This window comes from Ammospiza nelsoni, chromosome 19 (genome assembly GCF_027579445.1).
Source record: "Ammospiza nelsoni isolate bAmmNel1 chromosome 19, bAmmNel1.pri, whole genome shotgun sequence".
NCBI lineage: Eukaryota > Metazoa > Chordata > Aves > Passeriformes > Passerellidae > Ammospiza > Ammospiza nelsoni.
Genome location: NC_080651.1, coordinates 6482223 through 6500274, shown reverse-complemented (window position 1 = coordinate 6500274; position 18052 = coordinate 6482223). Strand labels below are relative to the sequence as shown.

General features: G+C 52.4%; 1 protein-coding gene across 7 annotated transcripts in view; it reads right to left on the bottom strand.

Moving 5' to 3' along the window:
- SEPTIN9 (septin 9) overlaps positions 1–18052 on the bottom strand; it is a 156338-nt gene that overhangs the window by 27024 nt on the left and 111262 nt on the right. Inside the window, exon 1 of one of the 7 annotated variants that reach the window (XM_059485699.1) lies at positions 83–127. The exons of the other annotated variants lie outside the window; for them this stretch is intronic. The gene's annotated coding sequence lies outside the window, so the exon portion shown is untranslated. Of the gene's footprint in view, positions 1–82; positions 128–18052 lie in introns of those variants that run through there. 7 annotated transcript variants of the gene reach the window in all.

Here is an 18052-nt window from a genome sequence, read left to right as displayed (position 1 = left end):
CCCCAAACAAACGTTTCCCCACCACCATAATTCCCCCTGCGCTGCCCCACGGAGCCCCCGCCCCCGGGCAGCGGAGACTCACCCGCGGCGGCGGCGGCGGCTCCGGCAGCCGGTGGCTCCCGCTTCCTCCCGCGCTGTCCTCCGCCTCCTCCCCCATCGCCCTTCCTCCTCCTCCTCCTCCTCCCCCATCACCCTGCCTCCTCCCCCTGCAGCCCGGCCCGGGGGGATGGAGCCTCTCTTCCCGGGAAGTTGCTTCGCCCCCAGGCGGTTTCCATCCCCCCGCCGCTCCGGGCCCGGCCCGGCCCAGAGGGGCCCGCAAGGGGTGAGAGCAACGAGACTTCGGGGGCTCGTCCCACCCCGGCTCCACGCAGGAGATGCGGGGAAACTTCCACGGCAAAGAAACTTCCATGGCAAAGAGAAACTTTCACGGCAAAGAGAGAGGCTGGGGCAAGCGGGGCAGCGCCATTCCAAGAGGAGCCCACTTCGACCAGGGTCTCATCCACATCCCCATCCCAGGGAAGCCTTTTGCTGCCCAGCATCCCGAAATCCTCCAGCAGAGCCCCAGGGCAGCCGCGGGTGGGTGTGAGTGCTGCGAGCGTGGGCTCACTTTGCTCTGCAGCTGCATCTCACATCTGGCAGGACAAGATGTCAACCCACCCCCACGGGCATGGCTGCTCTCTAAAATGATGTCAGTGAAGCTGAATGAAGAAATGAGCTGCCTCCACAACTCCTTACTGCCTTATACCTTGATCAGAGAATGTCCCAGCCCTCTCCCAGCAGCAAGAGGGAAGCTGGGCTGCACCACTTGTCCCTGCTTCCTCCAACGCACACCCTGGTGCGGGGTGACGTCCCCTCTGTGATGTCCAGCAGTGCTGTTGGGACTCTCTCCTGTCACAGCCAAGGTGAAGCCAACCTCCCTCTTTTGGGTCTGACACCTTACTTTGCCCTACCCCATGACCTCCGGACTTTCTCCCTGCACTTCCCAGATTCGCATTCCCAAAGAAAGGCCTGCAGGTGATGAAAGGGTTAAGACAGATGTGCACATCTGCACTCTTCAACACCCAAAGGACTCCCGTTCCCACGAACAGCCCCTGCACAGCCTGCAAGCCCAGGGCTAGTCCTTGCACTTCCTTTTGGACCAGCTACCAGCATCACCAGCCTCTGCCACACTCCTGCACTTGATGCCAGCCCTGCCACCTGTGCCAGTGGCACCACAGCCACCCCTGCTCTGTCTCTTGCCCAGGACTAGTACTTGTACTCCCTTTTGGACCTGTCACCAGCCTCTGCCACACTCCTGCACTTAATGCCAGCCCTGCCACCTGTATCAGTGGCACCACATCCACTGCTCTGTCTCCTGCCTGTGCTAGCGTGGCTGTCACCTTCCCTCTCTGTTTCTGCACCACCAGCAGTGGCAAATCTTCCTCCACCCAGCACAGGCACCTCTACCAGGCTGGCAGCAGCCCTCCCCAGCACACTGGGCTGGCAGCACCCCTCCTGTGATGCCCAGCAAGGCTGGCACAGCCTGCTCTGCAAATTATGAGTGCTGAGGGGGGGACAAGACCCACATCCCTCACTTCAGCAAGCACCAAAAATAGCAATTTCTGAGAAACCTTCACCCAGCACCCAGGCAGGAAACCCAGCCTCAATCTGCTTATGCTGCAGCTGCATGCAGATTTCTGCCAGATTACACCACTTTTTATGACTTATTAAAGTTCTAACCCCTATCAATGGGCATTAGTGTTTTAATCTCTCTAATCTCCAGGGAAATCCAATGCTAGATGCCAAACCAGGCTTGCCCCAGTAGCAGCTGGGTCTGTTTGCAAGTCACTCCAGCCTTGTTTTAGCTGGTGAAAGGCAGGAAAAGGCTGTGCTGAGCTCACTTAGGTGCTGAGCTTGCACAAAGAGTCAAGGGAGGATCTCAGGAGTGATGGTTTCCTGTCCCTGTCATTAAGCTGGCCACATCTGTGGCTGTGCAGAGTTAAGCATCAGCACAGGGGTTCATGTGCCCAAAGTGAGAGCAGCAAAGGGGTGAACACAGCGTGCTCAGCCACGTGAACCAACTTCTCACTCCTCTGAGTTAATTTTTAATTTTTGTCAGATTGAAATCATGGGCATACTTTAGTCTTGCTTGTGAGGGAATAAAAATAAAAAAAGAGCTAGAAATAGGAAAGCTCTCCCCATGGTCACTGAAGCTCTGCAAAGGCATTTTACAGAAACACAAACTGGTTTTCTTGAAAGGGACCTTAAAGAGCACCTCATTCCAATCATGGGCAGGGACACCTTCCCCTGGTCCAACCCAGCCTTGGACACTTCCAGAGATGTGGCATCCACAGCTTCTCTGCACAACCCCTGCCAGGACCTCACCACCCCCAGGGAAAAAAATTAGGGCACAGGGGAACTCTGTGTACAAGTTGTTTCCCAGATGAATTAACAAAAAAATATTTTGTTTCAGGTCCTATCTCCTCCTCCCCAGGAGCAGCAGGTGGTGAGCCAGCAGCTCAGAAGGACAACAAAGTGTCATCCTTGGCCTCACAGCAAGTGCAGCAGGGCTTTGGGAGCACTGCTGGTCCCCAGGATGGCTTTGGGGACTTTGGGGTGTTTGCACACAGGAGGCACTCACAGAGTGACAAACTCCTGTAAGAACAAATCCCAGACAAACTCTGGGATTTGTTCTTACAGGAGCATCTCCATTCCTGAGAAGAGATCAGGGCCCTGCCTGTGCCTCTCCCCCTGCTCATTCCTGGCTCTGAGCACAGGCAGGACCGACAGGCAGAGGAAGGAAGCAGCTCCCAGTGCAGATCAGCTGGAGAGGGATTAAGTGACTCGCCCAGGGTCACACAAATCTCACAGCAGAGCCAAGAACTGGATCCAAATCCCCTAATTAGGGGCTTTAAAAATCACAAACTCATTGTTCTTCTCTTAGAAAAACCTCATAATCAGAGTTAGGAGCAATTCTAACAAGGCCTATTGCTGTTGTAAGTTGTATCAAGGGATTTGAACTAACTACAGATCCAGCTTTTAGTCTTGCAACTAATCTGAAATGTTGAGGAAGATTCCTGTCTGGCTAACACAATCCAATCTGTCCTGCTTTGTGGGACATCCCTGACAGTGAAAGCAGGTCCCCATGTCACAGCTACACTGTGCAGGGCTGGTAGGACTCACTGGAGAACACTCAGGGGTACACCAACGAGGGTTTCAACAGTCCCTGAGTTTTGGGGACAATCCCAACCCCAGTCCTTTGCAGCAGTGCCCAGCAGTGGGGCTGTCCCCAGCAGCCCTCCTCTGTGCCAGGCAATGCTCTGTCTTCATCCAACCACAAATCCCCAGCTGTGAGGAATAACCAAGATGTGCAAATGAAGGCAGCTTCACCAGCACTACCCAGCCTGTGGGCAGAGCTGCTAACAAATCCCCTTCATCCCAAGCTGCCCATCTCCTGAGAAAACATCAAATCCCTTGGGCACAGGCAGAACAAGCAGGACATGTTCTCTCCAGGAATGCTGAATTTCCAATTTTACTGCACCTCAGCAAGTCCCAGTTAAAAGTGCACTGTTAGGGCTTAGGAAATAATTTTAATTCTTTCAATATTGCTGCAATGCTGATTACCTGCCAGTCCCCAGTGACTGTGACAGACAGATGGAAATTCTGCCAGCTATATTTATAATCTCAGATCAATAGCAGAATGAAAATCACATCCAGAGACCTTGGTAGAGCACCATCAACTCAGTGGAAAGTAGCATGACCGAGAAAAGGACACAAGCTTGCAGATCACAAGACCAAAAGTTAATTCTTTTTAGCACTGAAAGAGACACCATCACCTCTAACAGGAACAGAAAGGATCCCTCAGTGCCAGGAATAGCTAAAAATGACCCCAAAGGTTTTCTAAGAGCCTGAGTGCAGATCTGCAATATTGCCACTCAGGGAGGGCTCTGGCAGGTAGCCATCATGGTCCCTTCAGCATGGGCAGGGTAACTCCCAGAACATCTCTGAGACCCACAGATCAATTTCCCCCCTTCTGGCTGTAGTGAACTCCCAAGTCCATGGATCCTGCAGGTTTTTTTCTTTTGGTGGCTGAGCAGCCCATATCAGACACACCTCTGCAGGTATCCCACCAGCTCCTTCATGAAAGCAGCTCTTTGGTGGCTTAAATCTCCCTGGAGACAGACAGAGGGGAGTGGAGCAGCAGAACAAGGGGTGCAGGCACTGCCAGGAGCACCCAGAGCCCTCCAGAGCTCAGGGAATCCTGAGGCAGCACAGGGAGCAGCCACCCCTCCATGCCTGGCCCCATCACTGCCCCGTGGCTGTTCTGCTGAACCCAGGAGTGCCCCAGCTTCCACCACACCAAAACCCAGAGTCTGCTCCATCTGGACATCTCCAGGCCTGTCCCACTGTCCAGGAAGGAAGGAAGGAATTGTTTCACACGCTGTCACCAACCATCACATGCAGCTGGCACTGTCCTTGGTGTGAGTCACCCTGTCCCTGGGGAGAGGCTGTGCCTCAGTTCCTGGTGTCACATCCCAGCAGTGTCCCTGCAGCAGCCTCCCTTCCTCTGGCACATTCCTCCTGCAGAGGATCTGCAGGCAGGAGATCCTCACTGTGCTTCAGCAATCCAGCATTTTCCAAAAGGGAGCAGGCTCTGCTAGGAAGGCACTCCACAGTCACAAACATTGGAAAAAGAAAGAGCCCCAGGAAGGAAAGGACCCCAAGAAAGAACCCCATTCCTCCCAGATTCCTTTTCCCTCACAGGGAGCACTGGTTGGAGTACTGCCCTGCTGGTTTGGACAGACCCAGAGCACACTCAGCATCTCTGCCACAGCCTCAGCTCTGAGCACAGGTTTTGCTCAGCAGGTTCAGGTCTGCCTTGGCACCAAAACGCTGCTGCTCAAATCCCTGGGCCAGCTCTGCAGATGGCACAGCCCAACCATGCCCAAGGAAACACACTTGGCTGCTTAGGAGCAATCCTCACCCCTCCTCCTCCTCATCAAGTGCATGATCTGTTCCCCCAGACCCCCCCCCCCAGATTATCACAAAGGACAAATGATCCCCAAAAGGGGTAAAGTAAACTCTGCACCTCACTCCACCAAAGCCCTGTATCCTGCCCTGTGGAGAGAGGGGAGCAGATGGAGCCTACACAGAGCTCACACACCAAGGAGCCCCTCAGACAGCCCCACCACCACCTCTGCTCCTCTCACCACCAGCAGCATGGGCAAAGCAGACCCAGCAGCAGGGGCAAAGGATGAGTTTGGTGAAAATAAATCACCTTTGCAAAGGAAAACAGCAGAGAGTGAAAAAATTGACTGCCTGAGTCACCCCAAACTTGTTCAAGTAGTTTAAATCGTTTCACCCCAAAGTGGCATCTCCTCTCTAGATGGGGACATGCCCAGGCAGTGACATCCTTGGGGGTCACAGCAACCCCCTGGCACAAACCAAGCTGTAAAGAAGCTGCTGGGGTGCCCTAACAGTCCCTGCAGCCCATGTGCAGGGATACACGTCCCTGCAAGCTGCACATAATGGGCCCTTCTCCATCCTTTGTCTGCTGCCCCTTTAGAAACCTATAAATGTTCAGAGGTAAAGAAAAAAGAATTTAGGGCATCCTAAGCCTGAAAAGAAGGAAAACTCCATTCAAGCTGCCTGGCTGTCTCCTGCAGCTTAATTAATAACAACCCATCCCCAGCAAGCTGCTGCAGCGCCAGCTGTCTCCTCGCATGGAGGTGCCTTGCCTGGAAGAATAGTGCTTTGTGTTTTGATGGGAAAAGGTCAGGAGGATGGGGGGGAGGAGGAGCAGGGCTGGGAGGGAAATGTGTTGCCTCCTTGCAGTTCCCAACGCTGGGAGTGAGCCCTGCTCGGTGCCCATCTGCTGCTGGCTCAGCTCTGGGAGGGGGTGGCACCCCTCCATCACCTGGGGGTGATCATGTCCTAAAACTCAGCAGGGACAGGGGGGACACAGGGAGAATTCTGTGGGCTGCACTCCCCCCACTGCTGGGAGGCCTGGGCAGCTCCTGGTGCCACTTTGACACAGTCCAGGACCCCCTCTGGGGAAATCCCTGCTCTGCTCTTATCAGGAGGCTCCCTGATAACAGCACAGATCAGGCTGCAGGGAGCCAGCACTGTGTCCCCCTGGCAGCGTTTCCAGGCCACCAGAAAGGGACATTTCCTGCTACCATTTGGGTTTTGAATAAACAAACAAACCAAGCCAGGCTCACAGCAGCAGTGGATGGATCCAAGGTGATGCAACAATGCAGCACAGTGAGTGTGACAGTGGTCACAAGGGTTGCAGGATGAAGAGAGAGGCGAGAATGTTGACCTCATGTTTAGAAGGCTTGATTTATTAGTTTTTGATATATATATATTACATTATGACTATACTAAAAGAAATAGAAGGAAAGTTCTCAGAAGCTAGCTAAGCTAAGAATAGAAAAGAATGAATAACAAAGGTCTGTGGCTCAGCAGAGAGCGAGAACAGCTCTGCCGTGAGTGGTCAGTAAATCCAAACATCCACAGGAGACCAATCAAAGATTTACCTGTTGCATTCCACAGCAGCAGATAACCATTGTTTACACTTTTTTGCTGAAACTTCTCAGCTTCAGCAGGAAAAATCCTAACAAAAGGATTTTCATGAAAAGATGTCTGTGACACAGTGAGGAAAAAAGTAAAATAGACCCAGGTTTGGTGTGTGAGATGCCCACAGCCACCAGACTGAAATCACCTTCATTTCTGCTTGGCCACAGAGCCCAGCACTGAGTACCAAACCAAGGCACCTCCTTGGATCGTGGGCACCACAGCCAAGGGTTCCTGGGATACCTATGGATGCTCTCTGCCTGGTTATCCAGCCTTCCAGCTCTCCTGGAAATGTGCTGCTCCTGCCCCAGCCCAGTGCCACACTAAGCTGGGCACTGGTGCCCAGGGAGCAGCCCTGATATGGTCTGTGCCCTCCAAGGAGCACACAGGCAGCTCTGTGCTCTGCCAGCTGGCCTGGCCTCTGCTCTCACTGTCACTTTGGCCCCCTCCTTCTGTCACCCATGTCCCTCTGTGCCATCCAGGCAGCCTGGGGCTGCCCAGCATGGAGACACCTCTGGTGCCAGTGCAGGACTGGGGTGCAAAGTCCCATCCATTTATCTTGGTGAGTAAAGAGAGACAAAAAATGGCAAAGAAAGGCAGTGGGAAACAGCATTTGGGAAGGTCTCTGTCCCACAGACACGTCCCCTAGCCAGGCACCAAGGATTTGCACTTCATCCCCAGCTGGGCAGGGGAAGGACACAGCCCACAGGGCCCCCACAGTGCTTCCACCCCAGGAAAAGGTCCCTGTTGCTTAGCAAAGGGCCATTCATCACCAGGACTGGGTGGGATGACAAAGGGTTAACCCACTGCAGCTGGGCCAGAAATACCATCCAGGACAAAGAGAGACTTCATGTCACCCACACTGCAGGGAGAAAAAGGGGCCTTAATCCGATTCCCAAAGAAAATGTGGCTTTTACAGCCCCGCCTGAGCAGGGCCCTCCAGCAAGTTCTGCATCTACAGCAAGAGTTAACCCAGTCTGAGCTTGAGAAGGGGCCAGAAAATAGGAAAGGGAATCACTTTTCCACAAGTTTGTGAGAAGGGAGAGCTGGGTGGAGGCGGCTGGACCCAGGCAGCATCCCTGCAGCAGGACCATGGGGACATGGATGTGTCAGCCTGGAAAATCTGATGGCCCCAAAGCAACCCCAGAACAGCCAGACCTGGACAGTGGTTTCAGGGCATTCATCAGGGCCTGGAGAAAGCAACACTGATGATTTCCCACCAGCTGCTAGAGATCACAGTGAGGAACCTGTGAGCACCCCAGCACTGCCTGGCATTTTGGGGATGATAAGGATGAGCCAGCAGAGATTTTCGGAGCATTTTTTCAGAACTCTGCCTTGTCCCCATGAGGACAGGGACCTCAGAGAACAAAGATGGGAGGCAGACAGCGCTCACACCCTCTAGATGTGCACAAACTCTCTCTGCCTTTGCCTGGGCACACATCCCACAGTGCCACGTCCCTGCCCCAGTCACAGCTGAGTCCCTGTGCCAAGTGGGGTTTGCCAGCCTGGCCCCTCTACCCTGTTACCTTGGAATGCTACATGTCCACTCCCCTCCCGATTTTTGGACAGACACTTCCAGGATGCCACTGAGCTGTACTTGCAAGATTAACTCGTTCATTCCCATTTTGGTGATCATTTCTTAACAAACAAGTTCGCTTTACTGTACCCTACTCCCCAAGGCCTGACAAATTTTGGGGATAAACGAAATAAGGTCCAGTTGAATTCAGCCATGAGATCACAGCACCCAGCAGGCTCAAACCCAGGAGATCCAGCCTTCCCTTTCCCCTGTGCTGGAGCAAAGCTCAGACATGTTACCCAAGGAGCAGCAGCTCTGACAGGGCCATAAGGAAATCACAGCATTTAAAACCACAGGCTATAAAAATTCCACCGTGCTCAGAGAAGGGAAGTCTGGATTCCCCATGGAGAGGCGTCCAGGAACCGCTGCTGCCGGGTCATTGGCCACCAGGCCATCAGAGCCTGCCACATGTGCATACCTCAGGCTATGGCCAGAGGGGATGTGCTGAGGGGCTCTGGGGTCAAACACATTCAAACCCCACCACAGAGCCACCCATGAGCCCCACAGGCATTTTGATCTCAACATGGGAAGTCATGGATGGCAACAGCATGGGAGAGGTCAGAGCTCCCAGGGATAGCACAGTCCTCTGTGTGCTCCAAACTTCTTTGATTTTATCTGTGGTGACAGGTCCTGATCTGCACTCAGGATGCCCTTACAGCAGGGCACACAGCCTGGACAGCTGTGCTCCTCCTGGATGCTGTATCCTGCAGTCTGGAATCATACCTGGACAAGGCAGCAGAGCTTAGGGGTTCACACATAATCACAATTCTTGCTTTTTTGCATTTTTACCTTGTCTCCAAACAAAAGCTCAGCCCAGTGTTGTGTGCACACACAAATGCCCCACTGCCTGGCTCACCTATCTCCCAGGGGAATTTAGTCCACGAACCAACAGTCATTAATTAGCACCAGAAAAGTTGTGGACAAGGCAGCAGCACTTAGGGGATCACACATAATCACAATTCTTGCTTTTTTTTCCATTTCTACCTTTTCTCAAAACCAAAGCTCAGTGTTGCATGCACACACAAATGCCCCATTGCCTGGCTCACCTATCTCCCAGGGAAATTTAGTCCACCAACCAAGAGTCATTAATCAGCACCAGGAAACTCTCAGCCAGCACATGTCCAAGAGCAGCACAAAATCCCCTCCCACCCCAGAGCTGCAGCACCAGTCTGCTCCCTCCGCCCTACTCACCATCCACAGCAGCAGGAATTCAACAAAATTCAGCAACTTTAACCCAAAACTTGCCTGGTGCTATGGGAGGCTGCTCCTGCACTCCTCTGCTCCGTGTGTTGCTGTGAGCTGACCCTGGGAAGCAGCAGCAGCAAGCCCAGGGTGCTGTGCACAGCACAAAGCTGCTCAGCTCGTGGATGGCTGGATAGCCGTGGCTCCAAAGCAGGGTTTGGGGGAGAGATGGAATGACCTGCTATTTACAGAAGGGTGGACACAACACCCATGAAATCACCAAGAAATCCAAGATAAACAGCTCAGTGTGAGCTGGGAGTCACAGCACAGGGCAGCAGCACCGGCCCCATTGGAGCCCAGCTGCTCCCCTGGCCCAGATCCGCTCTGGCAGAGCTGAGATCGTCTCAGCCCTGAATACGTCAGCCCAGATCCATCCCGGATGCTCCTTCCCTAAATGAAGTGTGGTCACACTGGGATGGATATAAAAAGCCTTGCCTGAAATCCTCTGGCATAAAGCCTTTCCTGCAGCCCTGGCTGCTTCCAAGGGCTGTTTGACAGGGAGATATTGGGATACAGAGGGGAGAAATTGGGATACAGAGGGAAAGAGCAGTTCCTGGGGGTTCACACTGACACAGCCCTGGCTGCCATGCCCAGCACCCCTATCCTCTGCCAGACTAAGGCAAGAGGGAAAAACTCTGTGCTTGGCAAGTCCAGGTGATCCCACTGCATCATCTAAATATCCATGTCACAGCCACTGGGCAAACAGTCAGGCTGCAGAAGACATTCAAGGCTGCAGAAGGGCCATTCAAATTATTTAAAAAAATAAAGAAAAAGGAAAACAAAAAGTGAGGCTTGGAGCTAGGCTGGTTTGCAGAGCTCCAGGACTGTGACACAGCACAGAAAAACTGTGGGGACACAGTAGGACTGGAGCATGGCGTGACCCAGCTGCCACCCCCAGGCCCCAGGGAGCACCGAGCCTCTGTGTCCCCCCTGTCCCAAACCCCCACTGCAGGGACCCCCAGCTCTGTTCCCTGAACCCCACTGGGGACCCCCAGCCTGATTCCCCAAACTCCACTGTGGACCCCCAGCCCCATTCCCCAAACCTCACTGGGGACTCCCAGCCCCATTCCCTGAACCCCACTGTGGACCCCCAGCCCCATTCCCTGAACACTGGGGACCCCCAGCCCCGTTCCCCAAACCCCACTGGGGACCCCCAGCCCCATTCCCTGAACCCCACTGCGGGGACCCCCAGCCCCATTCCCCAAACCCCACTGTTCGGGCTGGAGCAGGATGGGCAAGAGAAGGGGGGAGCAGGAGATGTTTTTGGGGAGCGTTTCCCACACAGGCACTGAGAGGCACAGAAAAGGGCAGGCACAGGAGCCCTGCACCCACCAGGGCACACAGGGATGCTCAGGAGCTGGGTGTTCATCAGGACCATCAAATACCAGGAAGTTCCTTTTACATATCAGTTCACAGCCAATATTCCAGAGCAGAAACCAAGGAGTGAGGCTGCCCTGGGCTGCCAGGCCTCCCTTACATCACCAGATGTCACAGGAATGCATTTGCCAAAAGCAACCTGAGAGCAGCTCCAGCAGCCCCACATGTGCCAGCCTGGGGAGGCTGAGCAGCCCTTCCCACCTGCTAAAGGCAGAGGCTCTGCTCTGTGACACTCACTGCAGCTCAAAGGTCACAGGCCCCAAAGGGGTTTGAGGTTTTCAGCTCTGCAGGATGCAGCTCTCATGTCTGACACCCTCCTAAAGCTGAGAGCAGAGAGTGCTGCTGACTTCAGCTATTCTTGGGGGCCCAGGTCCCCCCACACCCCACAAGAACTTTGGGAATCTCTCAACCATCAGTGACATTTTTTAACCTGAAGAGAAAGCATTGAGGGCTTTAGGACTCCAGATGCAGAGTTTGGGACCATTCAAGCAAAAGCTATGATGGAAACTTATTTTCTAGAAACTTATTTTCTATTACCTGCACAGATGCAAACCACACCTGACCCCTCCAGCTGGGGCAGGGCCCCCAAACTCAGCAGGGACCCCAGCACAGGCAGCACCCTCCCCTTCCCAGGGCTGCTTCTCACCTCAGGGCTGCAGGAGCTGGCTGAGCATGGCCCATCTGCATCAGGGGCCCATTCTGCTGCCCCAGGGAACCCCCACCTCTGGTGCCACCCCGTGTCACCCCCAGGACCTGATGCCACCACCCTATCCCACTCTCTGCCTGCTCAGGTGGTGCAGAGGCTCAGCCCAGCACATCCCATCCCACAGGGAGCCTGAGCAGTGGCAGAGCCACCTCCCTCAGCACAGGCCCTGACAAATCATTCCCCTGTGACAATGCCTGCATCACATCCCTGGGATTTCCCCCCTGCTAAACCACTGCTCTGTTCTTCCCCTCCTTGCCCTTCAAACCCCCACACACCCATTGCACTGCCACATTCAGCTTCCCCACCCCACAGATCCCCACTGGCACAGCTGTGGAGACCCCAGCACAGCTTTTGCCACTGATTTTTACTCCCTGAGGCTGGGCAGGGCTCAAGCAGAGACTTACTCAGCCAAGGATGATGATGAGGAGGATGATGCACACTGCCCAGCGCCCACGAGAGCCAAGGATGCTTCAGCACCTATTTCAGCTGCTGCCCCACAGAGCCTCCCCCCAACTTCTGAAATTCCCTTCTCAATTCCCTTGGAAAAGGTCTCACAAAGCAGATCCCTCCTGGCTCTCTGCCTCCCTCACCAGCAGACATGAAAAGCACTCGAGTTTCTCCCCGGGTAAAAGCCTCCAACATCAAAGGCACCACACAAGAGTTCTCTCCCCCCCATTCCTCCCAGGCACCAGTGCTGGGGCTGCCTCCCTTGAAAGCACAGCAACCTCAGTGGTTGAGGCACCAACTGTGCTGAAAACACAGTTTTGATTTTTTCTTCTGAGGTTTTTTTTTTTTTTTTTTTTTTTTTTTTTCTTTCTGTCTTTTTTTTTTTTTTTTCATTTTTTAAGTCAGCCACAAACTGGAGAACTTGGGGGCAAATCTGGGCCAAGCTCTCCTTTGGGGGCAACACAGCCAGCGTGGTCTGGTGGGGTTTTACCCAATGTCTGCTGTGTGGTCACTCCAGAAAAAGGGGAGCAAAAATATCCCTTGTGCCAGCCCTGCCTGCTCATTGCCCAACACTAAAGGAAGTGTCCTGAAGCAAAACCACAAACACCATCCAAGTGAGCAGATTCCCATGGATTTCTCAGCAGCCTCTGCAGCTCCTGTCCCCCCTCTGCAAAACTGAAACAACCTTGGTAGATGGGTATCTACATCTTCACCCTGCTTGGTGAAGCACTTTGATATCTGCACAGCAAAGCAGGGCAAGGCAGGGGTGTTTACCTTCCTGGAAACAGGGAGCAGCTTTTACACCCAAACCAACAAAATTCCAGGGCAGAGGGAGCAGTTGCAGATGCAGCAGGAACAAACACAGATCCAAAAAAGAGGAGGACTTAGAAAATAGCTTCAAACACCACTGGGATTTCAAAAACTTCTAGGAGCACATGGTTTCTTGGCCTGTTTCAGAGAGTTCCTCATCCCTCCATCCCACACAGCAGTTGTTCCTGCCAGATCACTGCCTGCCCGGGAATGCTGGGTTCATTTTATTGCTGGAGCATGGAAACAAGCCTGGTTTGCAGGGGGGAGGTGGGAGGGCTCTGCTGTTTAACACTTGGCTGTGTTCATGCTGTGATTAATATCACCCAACACACAGATACCAGATGTGCTCGGGGCAGGCTGCAGCGTATCCTAAATTGCACCAAGATGGAATTTTTGGGCAATTTTCAGGGAGTGCTGAGGGCAGGCACTGATGGGAGAGCAGAGATTTACACAGATAGGCAAGTAAAGAGAATTCTGTGGGGTTATGGCACTGGTCATAACCCCTGGGCCAGCTACAATGCCATGGGCTGTGCTTATTATCAGCACCTTGTCATTTGGGGGGCAATTACTCCAATCCCCATCCATCTGTGGGTCTGATTTCCACATGCTCACAGCAAAAACCACTTCAGTTTTACCCCTGCTTCTGCTGATCTCATGGAACTTTAGCTCCAGGAAGGAATTGCTGGTTCAGGAGCAGCAAACACTGATAAGGTTGGACCTCTCCATGCTGCTTCCCACTGCAAACCCACTCCTAAGCAAATCCATCAGCAGCTTCTCCCCACCCCTATGGGGAGGAGTGCCCTGGGGTCACCTACATGGGTGTCCCTTTAATTAGAACCAAATCCTGGAGCAGCACTGGAGATTCATTCCAGCTTTGTGGAGGCCACACACTGCCCTGATGGACAGCTGACCTGGAGCAGGGCTGGGTGCAGGGTGATGTGGGGCTCTGCCTCATGGCCTGTCCCTGTCCAGTGTGACACAACCCAACACTTCTCCAGGATGGGGAGCCCCTGGCTGTGCCAAGCAGCCACGGAGCAGCAAAATCCCTCAGGAGCTCCACTGAGGGACCCAACCAGCAAACATGATTTGCTGACCCCTCCAAGTAAGGAGGGAATCTGCTGGAATACCTTCAGCATGTCAGAACTGTGTGATGCCCCAAACCCTCACCATGGAACTTCAGAAACCTCTCTTCTCTGTGCAGGGCTCCCTCCTGCTGATCCCACCCATGGTGAGCTCCAAAAATGAGTTCAGGCCGTGCCTGGACCTGCTGATTTTCACTTTTCCTCTTTGCCCAGGTTTGGGAGCTGAGATTTGGGTCATTCTCACCTTCCCCAGACCAGGTCAGCCCCACCCAGAGGTGCCCAGCTGTGCTCCACACCCCATTTCAGTAGCTCTGGGTGCTGCTGATGACGTGGCAGCACCAGCGTCACCAGGGCTGTCCCACAGGACACAAACCCGAGAACAAAGAGAGGGTCCAGGACAGAGAAAACAGTGCTAGTTTGGCTGTGTCTTCTGAAAAGAAGCAACAAACCAGAGCATTTCTACTCCCTGAAACTCCATGGACCTGCTTGCTGCCAGCAGGGAAAATGTGGGAGCCTGTCTGTCTGTCTGTCCTGGCAGGAGCTGGGCGTGAGAAATCCCAGATTCTGCTTTCCACAGGGCAGCCTTTGTGCTTCTGCTGAAATGGTGAGGTCTGCTTGGCACCTAAAGCCTGGTTTGGGGGTTCAGCAGGGCAGGAGGGAGGGACAAGTCTCTGCAGGCTCCCAGCTATGGCTACAGAGGGTTTCACCAAGTGAAGCATCTCTCTGTTCCTCCTCCGTTTTTTCCCACCACGGGCCCGTGCTGTGCATGCAAAACCAGCCCTGAGCTGTGAATTTACACGCAGAAACCAAAAGTAAAAGATCTCCATTATTCACTTCTGTGAGCAAAGGTTAAATCCTACCAAATACATCAGCTTTTGTGGACAGGACGAGCGTTTGGCAGGCAGCAGGAAGGAACAGGAACGTGGGAATTCCTCCTCCGACTTGGCAACAGCCTCTTCCCCCAGCACGGGAGCTCTCTGGGGTCTGCTCAGCCTCTGCCAAGCTAAGAAAGCCCCTCATTCAAGCACTCAGCAATCTCACAGGACATCCTGTAGCTCAAGGAGTTGTTTAAATGAGGACCTGGATGGATTCAAGCTGCCTAATTGTTGGAGAGAGCAATAGGAAATACTCCTTAGAAGATTGCAGAAGATAGATAGATAGATAGATAGATAGATAGATAGATAGATAGATAGATTACTCAGTAATCTCACAGGACATCCTGTAGCTCAAGGAGTTGTTTAAATGAGGGATGGATTCAAGCTGCCTGATTGTTGGAGAGAGCAATAGGAAAGGTGGGGAGGCAGAGCTGGAGCTGTGCTGTCCTGACCTGCTCTTTGGAGAAACACCTCAGCACTGAATTCAGAGGGTGTCTGCAGCAAATCAGCTGTGCTGAGCTGTCCCACAACCTCTGCCTGCCATGGGCTCACAAGGTGAAAGAAGCCCTGTCAGCATTTCCTGGGGGTCTAAGAGGGGACCCTGCCTCATCCTGCCTCACCCCAGCTGCTGCCATCCTCCCAAGGGCATATCTTGGGGTCTGTTGCCCTTCCAGCAACAGGGTGAGGGGGCTGTGCTGGGATCACAGGCACAAGGAGAGCCAAGACATCCATCCTAAAAGGTATTTAGACACCTAATTCCAGTGAGGCTGTAATACTCCTTAGGAGATTGCAGAATATAAATAGATAGATAGATAGATAGATAGATAGATAGATAGATAGATAGATAGATAGATAGATAGATGTAAGAACCAATATTTGAGAGATGTTTTGGGGCAGACCTGCACCCCAATCACACCAAGTGGGGAAGGAAGCACTCAGCACCCAGGTCTCCAGCACCATCCACCCTGCAGGGCATTACAGGGACTGGGACCAGCACTCAGACCAAGGGCAGTGTCCACACACACATGACAGAAGCATTTGCTGGGGAAGTGGAGAGGCCTGAATTAGAAGCTGCTGCAGCAGCTCTCAAAGGAATATCAGGAACCATCACAGGAGTTGCTGGGGCAGCCACCTCCAGGAAATCTGCCTCCCAAACACATCCCAAAGGAACCAGGACAGCCCCACTGCCTCCCAAACACATCCCAGAGGAACCAGGACAGCCCCACTGCCTCCCAAACACATCCCAGAGGAACCAGGACAGCCCCACTGCTCCCCAGCTCTGCTCAGAGCCTCCTCCCCAGCCCAAGGATCTGAGATAAAGGCAGAGGCTCTGCTCTGTGACACTCACTGCAGCTCAAAGGTCACAGGCCCCAAAGGGGTTTGAGGTTTTCAGCTCTGCAGGATGCAGCTCTCATGTCTGACACCCTCCTGAAGCTGAGAGCAGAGAGTGCTGCTGACTTCAGCTATTCTTGGGGGCCCAGGTCCCCCCACACCCCACGAGAACTTTGGGAATCTCTCAACCATCAGTGACATTTTTTAACCTGAAGAGAAAGCATTGAGGGCTTTAGGACCCCGCATCCAGAGTTTGGGACCATTCAAGCAAAAGCTGTGGTGGAAACTTATTTTCTAGATGAAAAGCAACAGGGAAAAGACTGGATTTATAACATCACTTTACCAAATGCAATTAATTTCTTAATTAGTCAAACTGAACACTCCTAGTTTAGAAGCACCCAGTTAATGCCAGCCCTATTTGCTTTTATTTAGTGTCTTTTATCTGTACTTTTGCTTTGGCTAGGTAAACTCCAAAGGCTGGAGAGTGGAGATTTAGGGAAGTTTATTCAGAATGTTGTAGGTTGGGTATAAAAATAATCTCCCAAATCTCCACATGCAGCAAAGCAGAGTTTGGAGAAGCTTTCCACAGCAGGGCAGTGATTTCTCAGGGAGATGAAGAGGTGACAGCCACCAGACTGACACATCCCCACGTCTGTCCCAGTCCTGTCCGTCTGTCCTGGAGGACGCACAGCAGCTGCTATTCCCTGCCTGGCCAGGTAGATGGTGCTCAGCCGGCACCAAGCGGGAATTCCTCCGTGCTGGAAGGGCTCCCATGCTCTAGAGTCGATAATTCAGTGATTTTCACTGAGGAAGGTCCCCAGCAAAAAGCTGGGACCAGCTCAGACCCAGCTCTCTCAGATCTTCACCTTTCACTCGGTGAAAAATGTGCTTGTGATTGGTGTCAATGGAATCAGCAAATCTGCTATGTTGAAAATAGACATAAAGAACAACTTCTGTCTGAATAACCAAACAAAGCATCAAAATAAAAGAAGTACAACATTTTTGTGATTGGTGTCAATTGGCAATGGAATCAGCAAATTCTTGTATCTGCTATGGCGAAAATAGACATAAAGAACAATTTCTGAGTGAATAACCAAATAAAGCATCAAAATAAAAGAAGTGTAGTAAAGTAAAAGAGATGAGGTAGCAAGATGACTGATGCTTAGAATAAAATAGAAGATGTTTTGGTAAAGCTAAGAGATATTACAACAAAGCACCTAAGTGTTTAAGTATAATAAAAAGCTTAATGACAAAATCATGTAGCAGACACCAGTGTAAAAGCTCCCTTCAGACAAGGACAGGAAGCCAACGACCACCTAGAAAGATGATGAAATTGCTGATCCCAGCTTATTGATATTTGCTGATTCAAACTAACCAAGCCCTTTTAAAAATGCTTTGTAAGCTTAAGAACAGTATATATATTTTGTTGAACTTGTGTGCCATGAGTGGAGCAGTGACTCCCCGGCCAGCCAGCACTGCTTGCTTGCTTTAAAATAAAATAAAATATAAAAATGAAATTCAGTTTAGTTATCGAAATTTTATATCAATTTCAGCCTTGGAGATGGTGGACCAACTGCTACAAACATTTCAGCAGAACCAGTGCTTCTCCAACTCCCATCCTCTGCTGCAAACTCACTCTGAAGACATTTCACCCCACAAAACCCAAACACAGCAGAGCCCCGAGGAGCAGGAAGCAATTTCCCGTTTTTTCCCCCATAAATTCAGGGGGATGGGGGTCAGGGGGACCTTTGGGGCCCCTGGTCCTGCAGGAAGCAGCAGGGGGAGGGGGTGGCCAGGCTTTCCATCCCTCACCCCAGGGTCACCCTCCCCAGCCAGGCCGGATGTAGGATGTCTAATATTTCTCCAGTTCTGTTTTAACACTCACACCATCTTGGGAGCAGGAAGCTTAAGCCATTTCCTGCAAGGCATTGCTCTGCCCCTTCAAATATTTCCAGCCTCGGTGCAAACTGTTTTAAAACTGAGCCTGGCAGCTGGGAGTGTGAAACCAGAGGAGGGGCTTGTCCAGGGAAAATTCAGTTTGTGAAACCTA